Below are 15075 nucleotides of genomic sequence, written 5' to 3' on the forward strand. Positions count from 1 at the left end.
CAGCATTTCCATAACACCAAGCCACTCCGGCCAATCGTATCTTGGCAATCTGTGGCTAGCGACTACCAGGGAACATTTACGTTAGTGAGGCTGGCCTGTTTCCAGGCTTTAGGGTAGTAGCGACGCAAGCGGGTAAAAGAAAAACAAGCGGGGTCGGAAAGAGATAATTAAGAGAAGGGCGCCCTTCCCTTTTTCGCTCCCTGATGCCGCTCTTTATGTTTTTTTTTTTTTTTTTTTCATCCGTCTGCTTTTCCATCGTCCCCACGTACCGAGAACCTATAGAACAAGTTACAATGAGGTTGGTCTGCCAAGTTTCAACATGCAACTTAGTGATTCAGTCGAATATCTGGCTGACTCTAACCAGCCAGTCCCCCTAGCGAACTGTGGTGGCACTCAGGCTACAGACCGCTTTGTCTATATTCAGCTCCTTGCATGGATACAGCCAGAATGCAGCTGCCACCTCAGACTTCATGAAGATCAAGATAAGACATTCGCCGACCTATAGTTACAATTACAATGACATTTAACGTCGAAAATGTTTTGAAACGTGTGCCAGTTTGCTAAGATTACTGAATTCAACACGATGTTCTTCTAAAGAAGAGAAAGACGAAGTGCGCCTTATAAGATTCTGTTAAGCGTTTCAAGCTAATCGACAGTCGAGTTACACCTGCTATGGCTGAATATGTTTGATGGGCCCTTGTTGTTAGTTGATTCAATTCACTTAAAAGGTAACAGGTTTGTTACGGATATGAAGATTAAGGCTACAGTTGATCCAAATCTTAATTACAGCCCTGGGGACCGTTTCTCGAAAGGCCCGCGGAAATTTTTCGGGCCAGTAAAGCCATTGTTAGTTCATCTGTATCTGTAAACGGAAAAGTGTATACGCCTGAAACTTCTTGTATGAAGGGAACCTCTGTTCATATTAAGAATACGTGAATAAAACAGCTTTGTAATCATAAGGTTCGAGATTTTGTTATGGCTTTCCGGGTGCGAAAACTCTTCGGGACCTTCGAGAAACGGGCCACTGGTCTGAAAAAAGTTATCCGTAATGTCACATTTGACAGATTGTAATGACGATTTAAAATAGCTTGAACCATTGCGGTTAGTACATTAGTGAAGGTTCCAACAAGTTGTCATTAAGAGATGAATAAAAGCCAATATGGACAAACAAATTGGGTTGAGCAATTAATCCTCTTATATTAAACTTATGCCTATAATCATCTAGCATAGTGTCCTTGGGGTAATTTAAACGACAAGTGTAATTCTTCATATAATATAACCAGTGCTGAGTTTTATCAGCCACAAAAAGCATTCCAGGAATACAACATGATGGTTTGGGGACAACGGTAAATAAAATCCTCGATATATACCTTAACTCAGTCAAATGCTGCCCACTAACAGCAGTGGCTGTCAATGTAACGTAAACTATCATCCAAAACCAAATGGCAGAGAAAGTGTGAGACCTGAACCTCGCTTTTGTCCTTTTAGGCAATTGCAACAAATAGCTTACTAGTAATGTAGAACAAGTTCCAAAGAGAACAGCAAAACTTATAAGCTCAGGAATGCGTTCTGGTTGTATACTCCAAAATCCCTGCAGTCTTTCTGGGTGATAAAGTTTATAAAACAGGACATCTGAGGTGTGTCTACGAGAAGCCACTACACTTCTTCTGATTTCAAGAAGGTAATACAAGATATGAAACAACTGTGGATGTGGGAAAGCATCATCTTCAACTAACAAGGAATACCTTGGCTTGGACTCGACTTCAGGCTCTCTTCCAAACAAAATGCATAATATTGCTTTTCTTTTTCTTTGATGTTCAGCTGTGACACACCTTTTGGTTCTTCAGAGTAACGTTGAAAATACTGCACAACTGAAGAAAAGTTCTCTACTTCTTCATGATGCTTTGAATCAACGTTACAGAGGGACAGACTAGTTTATTTTTCATGGTAGAGCTTTAGTTTCTGGATCATTTAAAATGTGGAAAAACTGCCACAAAATTTGAGTCAAGAACTTGGGATTTTTTCCTTTGACTAGTGAGTTATAACGAGATGTTGTAACTATCATGATATCAGTGTCAACATCTTTCTGCTTCTTTGCAAAGTCAAGTGATGTATTCTGACGATGCGAAGTCCAAAACTTTGAAGGAGTGGCCACACGCAATTCATTTTGTCTCATATGGTAATCCATCTCACGCAATGAGTCAGTAAAAGGATTGCGATAGTACAGTGAATGCCTCATGTTTTTAAAAAGGAGAGGAAAAAGACCAAAGAATGATACAGAATATATCACTACACAGACCCAGGTAAGCCTGTTGAAACAACATCTACTAAACACGATGAACTGTACTCTTGACATTGTCACGATTCTTCGCGCGCATTGATACTGCAAATTTGTATCTTTGATTTCTCTTTGCATTTCAAATTGCAATTGGTGCATACCTAGAAGATTAAACAGAAACGAACTAGTTAATTCATACTATAAAAAAGCATATCTTACATTTAACATGTGCCGACTAATTATATTGCCTTCTGCATAGAAGATAAACTAAGGCAAGAGTACCTTAAACCTTAACCATTCCAAACTTCTACATCCTTAAACTGTTTTACAGCATGGCATGTCTCATTCTATCTGTTTTCTAACCTCAGGGTGCGAAGAAAACTAATTTTCACGTTAGCTCTTCTAGATCTGGGCGTAACTGTAATGCATATTTATTGCTAATGTGAAAACCGGAGCTGAAATTTGAAGAGTGACAAAGAACATCACAGCTAAAGTTCAAACCTTTAAAAATCAATGTCACTTCCTTTACCTATCTACATCCTTGGGGTCAAATGGCCAAAGATGATCATTGTTCAGTTGAGAGGATCTCTGGAGGAAAACACACTAAGAGAAGATGTTGACTCAAGTAATTCAGAAAGAAAAAGTGGAAATGGATCGGCCACACGCTAAGAAAACTGCTTGATAGTGATAGCGTTAAAATGGAAATTGTTTATCAAGCCCCACAGTAACAACATATGAACTATTTCATTTTTTGCCACTGTACGTAGGACTTTGGAATTTGATTAGTGAACCACAAACTATTACAACTGTACAGGAATGTCATCAGTGGACGTTTGACGCTGGTGTAGAGACATCACTGACAAAGCTGACAAAATTTACATGCAATTAGGTTCTTAATAACTTTTATAACATTCACTTTCACTAAATGACATTTCATATGTAGGTCCAGGTTGGGGTAGTCAGGCAGTTAGTGACAGGGTGGTACAAATGAGACCAAATTAAATTGTTTAACACCTAAAATGCCGTATCAAACTAACACCAGACGAAGAAACGTGCGGCAGCTCAGGATATAAACCGTTCAAAGGCCCATTTTTCTCCGCATCAAAAATGAGATCAATAGTTAGAAGAAAACCTCGAAAGAGTTCCAAACTATTTCTGTTTCTATCTATGTATATGAACAAACTTTAGGTAAACTGCAGTTATTCTTTGAAATAGGGCATCAGTACATTTTTCTTCAAGGAAATAACCAAGGAACTCTTAAGAGCTTCAATGCTTCATAATCTTCAGGTTTAATATTTCAAATTGCCCCCATCCGTCCTGTTATACCTCTACTCTGCTTTACGTTCCCTCCCCTCCCCCTCCCCCCCCCCCCCCGCCGCGTTTCTTGATGGGAGTACCAATAACTACTTGAACATAACTGTGCCTCATGGAAAAGAACTCGTTACAATAACCCACTGTCATATCGCCCAAACTTCCACCTTGCTTTTCCAGATTTACCAACACCTCTCTCACGGGGGTTGAGAATGATACTTTGTCATTTTCATCCAATCAATATTTGAATGGGTGTTTTTAAATGATTGTTTATAGCACGCTTGAAGGATTTCATCGTCCGACAACAACTGCCACAATTCACTTCGTTTTCTTTTGTTATTTAAATTTTTAACCACGGCGGGGTTTAGAAAACAGTTGTTCTAGTAGCGAGAAGAAAAGAGAAAGTAAAGGAAGATTCTGGTGGTTGTGGTTAAATGACATCATAATGCAAAGAGTCTATTCCGTTGAAGTTTTCAGTTCTTATTCCATAGCAATTTTGACTTGGCAAAAGTATCATGCGGGCATAATTTAGGCGAAACCTCCGAAACGCTTCACCTAACCTGCGTTATGTGACTCAGATAATGTCGTTTGGTAATGAGTTTGAATTTTTTCCTTGATATTAACTGACAACATATGATACAGTCAGTTAACGAACAACTACAGTAACTAAGTTCAAAAGTTATTCCAATCCCCCGGGGGGGGGGGGGGGGTTACTCGCGTATATGAGCTATATAGGTATGTGCGGCCCCAAAGGGTATGGTTTTTCAGCCGTTTTGGTCATAAATAGGGTATGGTTCTTGCACTCTAGCCTTGATATGGGTATGTTTTTAAGAAGAAGCCACTTTTTCATCATTATCGAAAAGAAAATTAACAAAAGCCCTTCACAGATTATGTTTACGGTAAGTTAACCTAGGTCTGAACTAGGGACCTTGTTATAACGAGGGTCTGAAACAGGGTTTTGATCTAATGGCCAGGCCATAGATAGGGTATCGAATATTTGGCCAGGTCATAAATAGGGTAGGGAATGTCACAGATTTTGATCATAAATAGGGTAAGGGTTTTGGGAAGCGGGCCGCACACCCCCACCCAACTTTTCTGGGAGTAGCCCGCCTGGTTCCAATCTTATTGATCTCAAATGTGATCATTCTCAAGAGAGACCCCATTCACAACATAACCTCATTTGTAACTCATTAAGAAGAGGTGTAGATAACTGTGGGTTTGAGGTTGTGTCCATTTTACGCTCTGAGCCCGCCATTCAATACTTTTACGAGCTGAACTGAATGTGGTTTTTGTAGATAATCTTTTCATTATTTTGCAAAAATGATAGAACGATTTAATTATTGCTCGACGTTTCGGTGTCGCCACGACGCTATTATCAAGAGTAACTTAAGTATAACAAAACGAATATTTAAGTGGGCTAGAACTAAACAAACATTTTAGCGCGAATTTAGTCAGTTTGCACGTTGAAATGAAACTGAAAACCTTGCCACATTGGTATTCAAATGATAATTTTTCTTCCTGCTTGTGTTTCTGCCCAAATCAGCGCCACGTGGTCGCTACTTCTTCCGTCCTCTTCCGCAGCCAGTAGCTGAGCGGGTGTAAAATCTCCAAAATAGAAATCTAAACTGTCGAAGGAGCAATAAATTCAACACTGACTCGCCCTTCGTTCTTCATTTCACCGTGAAGTCAATTGTACTAACAATAACAATAAAGTGATGACAGCTTTAATGGCTCATGGTACTCTGACATGTCAAAGCGACTCCAGCGAAAAAGAGTTTGTTCACACTGTCATCACAGTCGATACGGATGAAGCGTTTAGCCTGATTAATGACCAAAGCCATTTGCTATAGTGATCATTGATTGAGGCTACAGTTCAATGATTGCATGACTGCATTAATCAGTTATGTTTCCACCTCTTCAGTCAAAAATCAGGGCAATATTGGAACAAAATGAAAGCACTTATTATTTACGGCGAAAGCTTTAGACGGGTTTGACTGTAAAGCAGCTGACAACAGATGATTCTTGAAAATGAAGTTTGATTCTCGAATGGTTGAATTGGAACTGAAATAAAGAGATAGCTTAGTTCCAGAACAAGCCGACCCAACCATCAAAAGAAACTTATTAACGGGTAAAACAGAGTAAATCTGTTGGATCCTTGCATATAGATACTGACAGCTTGCCATGACAATCTCAAATCACTTAAAGTACCTTTGATAACCCACAGGATAACTCGTAGATACATGCTGGGGGTGATCCTGGGAAATTTGGGAACGCAAAACAAACCAATTTAATTAACTGGTGTCAAGAAGTTAATGTTTAGCAAAGCTACACCCAGGCGTCGGCTCGTTTCAACCTCGCTCTCGCCACCAGCCCGTTGAGGGGCGTTTTTTTCCCTGGTAGGTTCGTCTCCTCAGTTTGTTCTGTACGCGTGGCTGATGTTCGCCGAGTTTTTAAACATTAAAATGCATTTAAAGCAATGTTACCAAGGAAGCAGTGGGTTGATAAAATAAGCTACTTTCGATATATTAAAACAAATTCATCTTGATAGAGAGGTATAGAGGCACAAACAAGAGAAATTCAATTCCCTTTGTTTGTGTCCTCTGGGCCTCGCTCTCAAGCTGAATTTTAATATATCGAAAACAGTCCTTTGCATATTCCTCAAGGCGGAAGCACTGCATTGTGTTATATATATTTCATCGTAGTGGTCGCTATTATCTCTGTAGGAGAGTGGTTTCAAAGTGGCCAATAAGACCGTTAAGATATAGCTGAGGTCTATATTAGTGATCTTTGTCCGAACGGTCGATAGGCCCCTCTCATCATTGAAGACTCGTCAGTAGCGATCGTTGAACTTCTCTTTTTGCAGCGATCGTAGTGAATTTTCACAAACCAGCCTTCCGATCGATTCTTTTGGTGGGCAAACAAACGCATCAATCAGTAATACCACCTTTTCAATCTCAAGCTTTGAATATATATATTCTCCTTAAAAATATAATGATTGCCATACATTCATTTTCATATTTTTATGGTTCGGAGAACTTAGTGGTAGATCAGCACAGAAATGTAGAATTTACACTTCTGACTTACACCTCATTGTCGGCAGCTTTATCTCACAAGTATCCCCAACTTTAATTTCGAGTCGCACACGCCAGTGCCGTGTTTACAATAGACGAAGTCTCATCTCAGGTCTACTGGCCAAGGTCGCACGGTGGTAAAATCCTACACAAAAATACACTGTTGGAACAGAATATTAGGAAGTTTGAAAGAAAGCAACATCTCTCTGTACGCAATTCTTCATCTTCTGCGAAAGAAAACTATTCATGAGAGTTGGTGTTAAGAGACTAATAGTTGCGTGACCGTGACATGTTGTGTTACCCGAGTTACCAGTTGACATGTAATACGAGATTTTGTATTTTGAGCCTTTTGTTTTGTTCTGTCGTATTATCGAGATCGTGTTGTAAGAAAATATTCGCATACCGTCATCGCGAGGAGAATAAACGTACAAGTTGGACCCGTTTCAGTTACTTCGTTGTTTGTTTTGTTATATTACGATTGGTACCGTCAACCGATTATAACAGTTGGCATACTTCTCACATACCAATAATTCTATCTCAATTTACACTTAGTAACATTTCTCCATTTGTGAAGGTGAATTAATCAACATGAGACGAGCGTGGGACAAAGAAAAATTCTAAGTATGCAGGACACCTATCATATATGAACTCAGTTAAATGACCTTGCTCTCCACGAGTTCTCGTAGCTCAGTGGATAGAGCACCCGCCCGGTGTTCGGGAGGTCATGGGTTCGATTCCTGTCAGGGACTCAGAATTTTTCTTTGTCCCACGCTCGTGTCATGTTGATTAATTCACCTTCACATTTCATTACCGAGCTTAAAATTCACCATCTTTATTAACTTATCACTACTCACGATGAATTCGATAGCGTTGATCCTAGCAGTATGCAGGACACCTATCATATATGAACTCAGTTAAATGACCTTGCTCTCCACGAGTTCTCGTAGCTCAGTGGATAGAGCGCCCGCCCGGTGTTCGGGAGGTCATGGGTTCGATTCCTGTCGGGGACTCAGAATTTTTCTTTGTCCCACGCTCGTGTCATGTTGATTAATTCACCTTCACATTTCATTACCGAGCTTAAAATTCACCATCTTTATTAACTTATCATTTCTCCATTTGTACCTGTCCAGCAAGTTCTGTGGGAATGCACTAAAACTGAATAGAATCACAGGTATTTTGAGTCACTATCATTCAGGTTGATTGCAAGACGAGAGAACAACAAAATACATAGCGAAACTTTCCAAATTCATGATTTTAAAACATGTGAGCGAACCGACATTCTGATTTGTAATGGCATGACAAGGGTGTATACCTCTTGTATACAAGCCCTCCTGACTGCATACACAAAAATTGTAACACTTACTGCATACAATAAAAACCAAGAGCTCTATGAAAAATATATCAAACTGAGAAAACAGAACTGTTTCCTTTCCCTCTAGCAAAAAAAGCATGTTTTACATTAGAAAAATTATGATCCATTGCTTGACGCACATGAATAAAAAGAGAGAATTAAAAGAAAACTGAACAAACGTCTGCTGTTAACGTTAAACGTATGTTTGTTTTAAAACCCCACACATGATGAAATCTGGTAAAAAGCTATGGAAAATATCTAGCCTGAAAATACATCGAAACGTCACACTTTACCTAAAAAATGTAAAGTAACTATAAGAACCAACTGCGAAGAAATCTAATACCGTAAAAAGTGTCCAAACTGCCACTCATGTTGCTCTTATTGACCTTTTCCAAAATCTATGGTGACGTCATCACCGATGAGTACAAACGGAGCCCAGTGCTTCACGGCACCAAACCTTTCCGACTCCCTAAGACATTTCATAGCCCTGTTAAGAGCTACACTGGCTTTACATCCACCATCTAGTTGTTTGTAGAAATGTTTCATAAACTCCATGGTGGCCTCGTCATCAATTGCCCAGAGTGAAACCAGAACAGAACGAGCACCAGCGCCCATGAAAGCCCTTCCAATACCGACCACACCATCAGCTGTAACTTTGCCTTGAGCACTGTGACAGCAACTAAGCACAACAAGCCTTGCTCGTAACTGGACAGCTTTAACATCTGACATTGTAAGCAGGTAGTCTTTGTCTTTAGGGATCTTGGATGTTCTTGCGGGATTTGGAGCTAAAGCAATCTCACCAGCTTCCATATCACCATGTGCTGCAATGTGTACCAAGGTAACTGAACCGATTCGTTTAAGCACCCCATCTTTAGTCGCATCTCTCCCTGTGAGAGGCTCCGTGTTGAGAATCTCGCCGATCATTTTTACTTCTTCCCTTGCTCCTGGCAAGCAGGATAATCTAACACGCTTACCCCGCCTTCTCTTAACTTCCTCTACACATGGATCTCCCCCAAGCAGCGCCCCAACCTTACTGTGTTAGTCCTCTGGACACTCTGTGATCAGCTTTAAGCTTGTAAGCGAGGGAAGAATGCGGATGCTAGTAGATTCACTGAGGTATCTTGAAGTCTCGTCCACACATGCAGCATAAGGGACCAAGCATAGGGGACCATCCGGAACGATGATTAATTCATCGCCATCAAGCATGTTCGCAATTGTGCCAATTGTAGAATCAAACAAGACGCGCAACGAACTGTCCTTGTAGTCCACTATTCCCTGAAAAGACTCCTTATTTAGCTGTAATTCGGCTGACTCACACAATGAACGATTCTCGCAGTTAATGCGAACTCGTCGGCCAATTTCTTTGCAGGCATCTTCTATAAGCAAGGTGGCATCTTCGATGCTCTTTTCTTCAAAATGAACGTCTTTACCCTTTAGTAGCCATAAATGAACAGTGTCACTTGCCATAGCCATGAAAACTGTTTGTGTACATACATCATTTAAATGTCTGAGATTGATACTTTAGGTTCAAATGCCTCAGAAGTTGAATACTGTAATTTCATAAGATCTGTCAAGGCTTGTGCTCGTCCTCGCTCAGCAACAAGCAAAGCCTCATCAGTCTTTTGAAGCCTTACGAGTGTTCTCCCAAGTGCCGCGTAGGCATCTTGACACGCATTACGAAAGGATATTTTCCACACATCTTCAGACTGAAGAAGAACTCTCACTTCATCGTAAAGTTTTACACTGGATCGATAGTAATTAAGAGCTTCGAGCAAAGCACCCGAGAGTTATTCCTAGGGAATAACATGCACTTCCTTCTTCATCTCTCTGCCCCAGTTCTTTGGCAATGCTAAGATGCTTGTCGTGGTATTCAATGACTCGTTGAAAATCACCCAGACCCTGGTAAGCGTTGCCAAGATTTGCATAAGCATGTCCTTCTCCATCTCTCTATCCCAGTTCTTTAGCAATGCTAAGACCTTGGTTGTGGTACTCAATAGCTCTTGCAAAATCACCCAGACGTTGGTAAGCATTACCAAGGTTACCATAAGCACGTCCTTCTGCATCTCTCTGCCCCAGTTCTTTCGCAATGCTAAGATGTTGGTTTTGGTATTTAATGGATTCTTGAAAATCACCCAGTCTCTTGTATACAACACCGAGATTGCCATAAGCACGTCCTTCTCCAGCCCTGTCCCCTAGTTCTTTGGCAATGCTAAGATGTTGGTTGTGGTACTCAATAGCTTGTTTAAAATCACCCAGCTTCCGGTAAGCAATGCCGAGATTGCAATATACCGTACCCTCTGCAACTCTGTCCCCCAGTTCCTTGGCAATGCTCAGATGTCGGTGCTGGTACTCAATGGCTTGTCTAAAATCACCCATACTCTGGTAAGCGTTGCCAATATTACCATAAGCAGCTCCTTTTCCAAACGTCTGCCCCAGTTCTTTGGCAATGGTAAGATGTTGGCTGTGGTATTCAATGGCCTGTTTAAAATCACCTAGACCCTGGTGGGCATTACCAATATTACAATAAGCACGTCCTTCTGTATCTCTCCGTCCCAGTTCTTTGGTAATGTTAAGATCCTGACTATGGTACTCAATGGCTTGTTTAAAATCTCCTAGACCCTGGTAAGCATTACCAAGATTAGCATAAGCAGCTCCCTCTCGAGGCCTGTCTTCTACTTCTTTGCAAATGTTAAGATCGTTCTCGTGATAATCAATGGCTTGTCTAAAATCACCCAGACTTTGATAAACAATACCAAGATTGCCATAAGCAACGCCTTCTCCAGTCGTGTCCCCCAGTTCTCTAGCAAGGCTAAGATATTGCTTATGAGACTGCATGGCTCGTTGAAAATCACCCAGACGATGGTATGCATTGCCTAAATTGCAGTAGGCAGCTCCCTCCTCAGCCCTGTCTCCTAGGTCTTTGGCAATGCTAACATGTTGATTGTGGTACTTAGTGGCTCGTTTGAAATCACTCAGCTTCTGGTAGGCACTGCCAAGATTGCCATAAGCAGCTCCCTCTTCAGCCAAATCCCCCAGTTCCATTGCAACACTAAGATGATAGTTGTGGTACTCAATGGCTTGTTTAAAATCACCCAGACTCTCGTAAGCATTGCCAAGATTGCGATAAGCAGCCAGTTTTCCATGTCTTTGTCCCAGTTCTTTGGCAATGCCAAGATGTAGGCTGTGGTAGTCAATGGCTTGTTTAAGATCACCCAGATTTTTGTAATCATAGCCGAGATTACCATATGCTGCTCCCTCTCCAGTCCTGTCTCCCAGCTCTTTGGCAATCCTAAGATGTTGGTTGTGGTACTCAATGGCTTGTTTAGTATCACCCAGACTCTTGTAAGCATTGCCAAGATTGCAATAAACAGCTCCTTCTTCAGCCCTATCCCCCAGTTCTTTAGCAATTCTAAGCTGTTGCTTGTTTTCGTCTATCGTTTTTATCATATCAGCGAGTTTTCCTGCCTTCTCTCACGTACACACCTGGTAAATGTGAATTATGAGAAAAATTGTAAGGCTTATTGAAATAGTTTTATGTTACTATCTTACATTTTCCCCATCTTGCTGGGTATTTCGAGTTGTCTGTACTATTCTAAATAGTAATAGGGTTAACAATAGTTAGTAGGAATAAATGGTGGTTGGACTGGGTCTATGGTAAGAATGGTTTTCAAAGCTCCATTCACATTCTCTAGTTTGCCACTCTCGCGTGAGATATGCTGTACACAAGTACCGATCATCAAGACTTAGAGACTAAAATGTGCACAACTTTTGTAAGAAAACGTTATAAAACGAGGAGTGGTTTATGAAATTACCAGCCGATCAAAAACGTCTGCATACGAGCCAAGTAGCCCACAAGGCCTGAGCTTAGCCCGGTTTCTGTAACAAGAAGCGACTAGGAGGATTTCTGTTCCCCCCTGGATGGGATGCTAGTCCATCGCAGGGTTACCCCCGGTACCCATTTACACACCTGGATGAAGAGAGGCACTGTGAGAGTAAAGTGTCTTGCCCAAGAACACAAAGTGACCCTGGCTAGGGCTCGAACCCGAACCGCTAGATCCGAAGACAAGCGCGCTAACCATGAAGCCACCGCGCCTCCCACAGCCGATCAACAAGGTGGATAACAATTGTTAAATTTTCTATGCATATGCACTGTTCAAAGCTTCACCTTTCAGTGGCAGCTGTATTTACTTTTGGCTTGAAGGAGTAGGATTTCGTAAACTTGAAGCCTGCGTAACAAGAGCTCCCGGTCGCGTGTCCCTCGCTCGCCCAACTTTTGTAATTTAGGTTATTCTACAGTAGAAAAAGAATTTTTCGTTTCTTAGTCGACGGTGACATCTTTTAAGGACTTCTTAGTGGGTGAAAGTAGTGGGTCAAAGCACATTCAAGAGACAGAGAAATTAAAGGCAATAAAGGACTCATTTCCTTGGAACCGTGATTCCAAAAGCTCCAAAAATATGACCAAATATCTTGAACAAGGTCATGGGAAGGGAACAGTTGGACTCGGCAACACAGACAACAAAGCCTTGATATAGGTCCTATGGTGATTATTCATAACCCTAATTGAATAATCAAATATCCTTCTTTCTTTGAGTTTCCCACGGTCATTCAATCACAGTGGATTTTGCCGAGTTAATTTTCACTTCTCTCATACAAATTTCTGCTTTAGATTCTAAATCAAGGCATTACGTTACACTCGCCAGGCCGAGAGTTGTCCCGGTTAGGCGAGCCAAAGTGTTTATATGGAGAAAAGTTGTCCTGCTTGCCAAGGTTACCCTACCTGCCGCCTGCCGAGGCGAGACAACTCGCCCACCCGAGTTGTCTCGCCCCCGGGACCGGTTCGTGATCCTCATGTAAATGGTTGGTTGAATTTTGCAGAGAAAAAAGTGAAAAGTTACCTCGGCCAGGGTTACTCGGAGGGGGGTGGGGGGCGGGGGCGAAGGGTTGTCTCCGGTACTCGAGACCATATAAATGGGGCCTAAGGGTTTTGTTTGCAAAATCCCCCTACAGAGATGAAATTAACGGGAAAAAACTGCTCTAATCTGATCGATTGAGGCCCGTTCCAAACGCCGCTCACGTTCCATTCATGCACCGAACCTAACTGATGATTTAAGTACGGCAGAAGGGCGGCGTTTGAATCAGTTTGGTTCGGCAGGTTAGGCTTGGGGCGGCAAACAACATTAAATTCAGCAGGGTCTGTCGCACTATGCAACGTTGGAGCTGCAGCTGATTCACACGGCGTTCTGATCTCCTCATGTGTCGAACCTAATGCATAAATTACCGTTATGTATTTTTCATATAACGGGACTCGTGATTGTCTCAAAATTGAGTGGCGTGACCAGTCATGCATGAAGTTCGAAGTCGTCGCTAAAAATAAAGACAACAAAATGTGCCTTCCATTCATGAGAAACCGGACTGTGTCAGCGAGTTTCTTTAGCGCAAATTCATTTTTTCTTTTTCTTTGTGATAATAGCCCAGCTTATGAAATTTCCCTTTCACAAGTCGAATTAACCGGGAGAAAACCTGTCTAAATACAACCACTGAACCTTGAGTTTGAATTTGCTTGATCACAGCTTTTCTACTTGGACAGCTGACTCTTGAATTCAGAACGCATATTTTCTCGTCGAAAATTGTTACCAACGGCTTCCCAAATTAAGTTCGACCCAAGTACGCCGTCTGAACCGGCCGTCGCTCCAAAGTCGCTTTGAAGTCGAACTTTGTAATCAAGTTTGGTGCGGCAAAATGAGTGGAGCGGGTAACCCGAAAACACTGACCCCCGGTCCGCGGACCCCCACTACGGACCGGGTCCGCGGACTACCTATAGACCAGTCCACGGACTGCCCCTACAGACCCACTCTACGGACCACCCCCCAAAGCTTAAAGCTGTTTTCAGCGTAAGGAGATGCCGATGGCAAAAAGAAGGCAAATTGTTTACCTTCCATTCGTGGCTCAATCTGGCCATGGAAGATATGTTTTTAGGTTGTTCAAGCTTGTTTGTATCTGTAATTTGCGCTGAGCAAATTATGAAGCCTGGAATGAGTTCACGAATCCACGTGAGAATGGACTGAAGAAAATGGTGGAGGGGAAAGAGCACAAAGTTCAAGGCTTCCCGGAGGCTTCCTAGAGGCTTTCACGGTCTTTCACATACAGTATGGCCACAGCAAAGGAAATGGCAATGTGTAATGATATGACTTGCGCCCGAGCCTGAACCCAAGAATGTTACATTTGCAAAATGTAACGTTCGAAATTTCGCCGACACGATCTATTAAACAACCCATACGTGAAATATTTATTTCTTATTTTTATTCTATTTTTTTTTGGGGGGGGGGGGTGGTCTGTAGCGGGGGTCCGTAGGGACAGTCCGTGGACCGGTACTTAGGTAGTCCGCGGACCCGGTCCGTAGTGGGGGTCGGCGGACCGGGGGTCAGTGTTTTTGGGTTACCCGAGTGGAGCGGCGTTTGGACCAGGCCTCATAGAAAACTGCAGAACCGTGACGGCAGCTACGAAAGTCAGTCACACACACCTAAAATAATCAATATCTGTAGCAATGAGAGACAAAGTTTAGTTAGTCTTTCAATTCAAGTGCGATAAATTTAGTTCATTTAACGTCCCTGCTTCACAGTTTGGCCTGAAATTCAACAATTCAGCCGTTTAGAAGCAATGGGACTTACAAGTTTCTGCTAGTCACGAACAGACGGCCATACTGTGCACGGTGTGATTTAAAGATCTTGAAAAAGTAATCAAGTGATTGACATCATTCAATATCGCTACTTGCTAGGGTACACGATATTCTATATGTTTGTGCGAGTAAATAAGAGACGTTCATATTTCTCTGGGTATTTCACACAAGCAGTAGGAACTACACCATGTCTATTTCTTGATATTGTTCCGAGATAACCCTTCTTCAAGTTTTCAACGATGATGCTAACTCAGCCTGAGTTACTAGTGTTGACAAGTTTCGAACTCATTTCACCAGCGTTAAGAACAAATTAGGATGTAAAGTCGCAATGACGGATTGTTGGTGAATGTTACTGATATTATAATGTTATGGTCGAAAAGAAGCGATA

The 15075-nt window shown here is 41.8% G+C and overlaps 2 pseudogenes; both read right to left on the minus strand.

Moving 5' to 3' along the window:
- Positions 1–1078: 1078 nt before the first annotated feature.
- Positions 1079–13970, minus strand: LOC145485581 (GPI-N-acetylgalactosamine transferase PGAP4-like; annotated as a pseudogene).
- On the minus strand, positions 8347–11574 carry LOC145484710 (uncharacterized; annotated as a pseudogene).
- Positions 13971–15075: the final 1105 nt, after the last annotated feature.

This window comes from Orbicella franksi, chromosome 4 (assembly GCF_964199315.1).
Source record: "Orbicella franksi chromosome 4, jaOrbFran1.1, whole genome shotgun sequence".
NCBI lineage: Eukaryota > Metazoa > Cnidaria > Anthozoa > Scleractinia > Merulinidae > Orbicella > Orbicella franksi.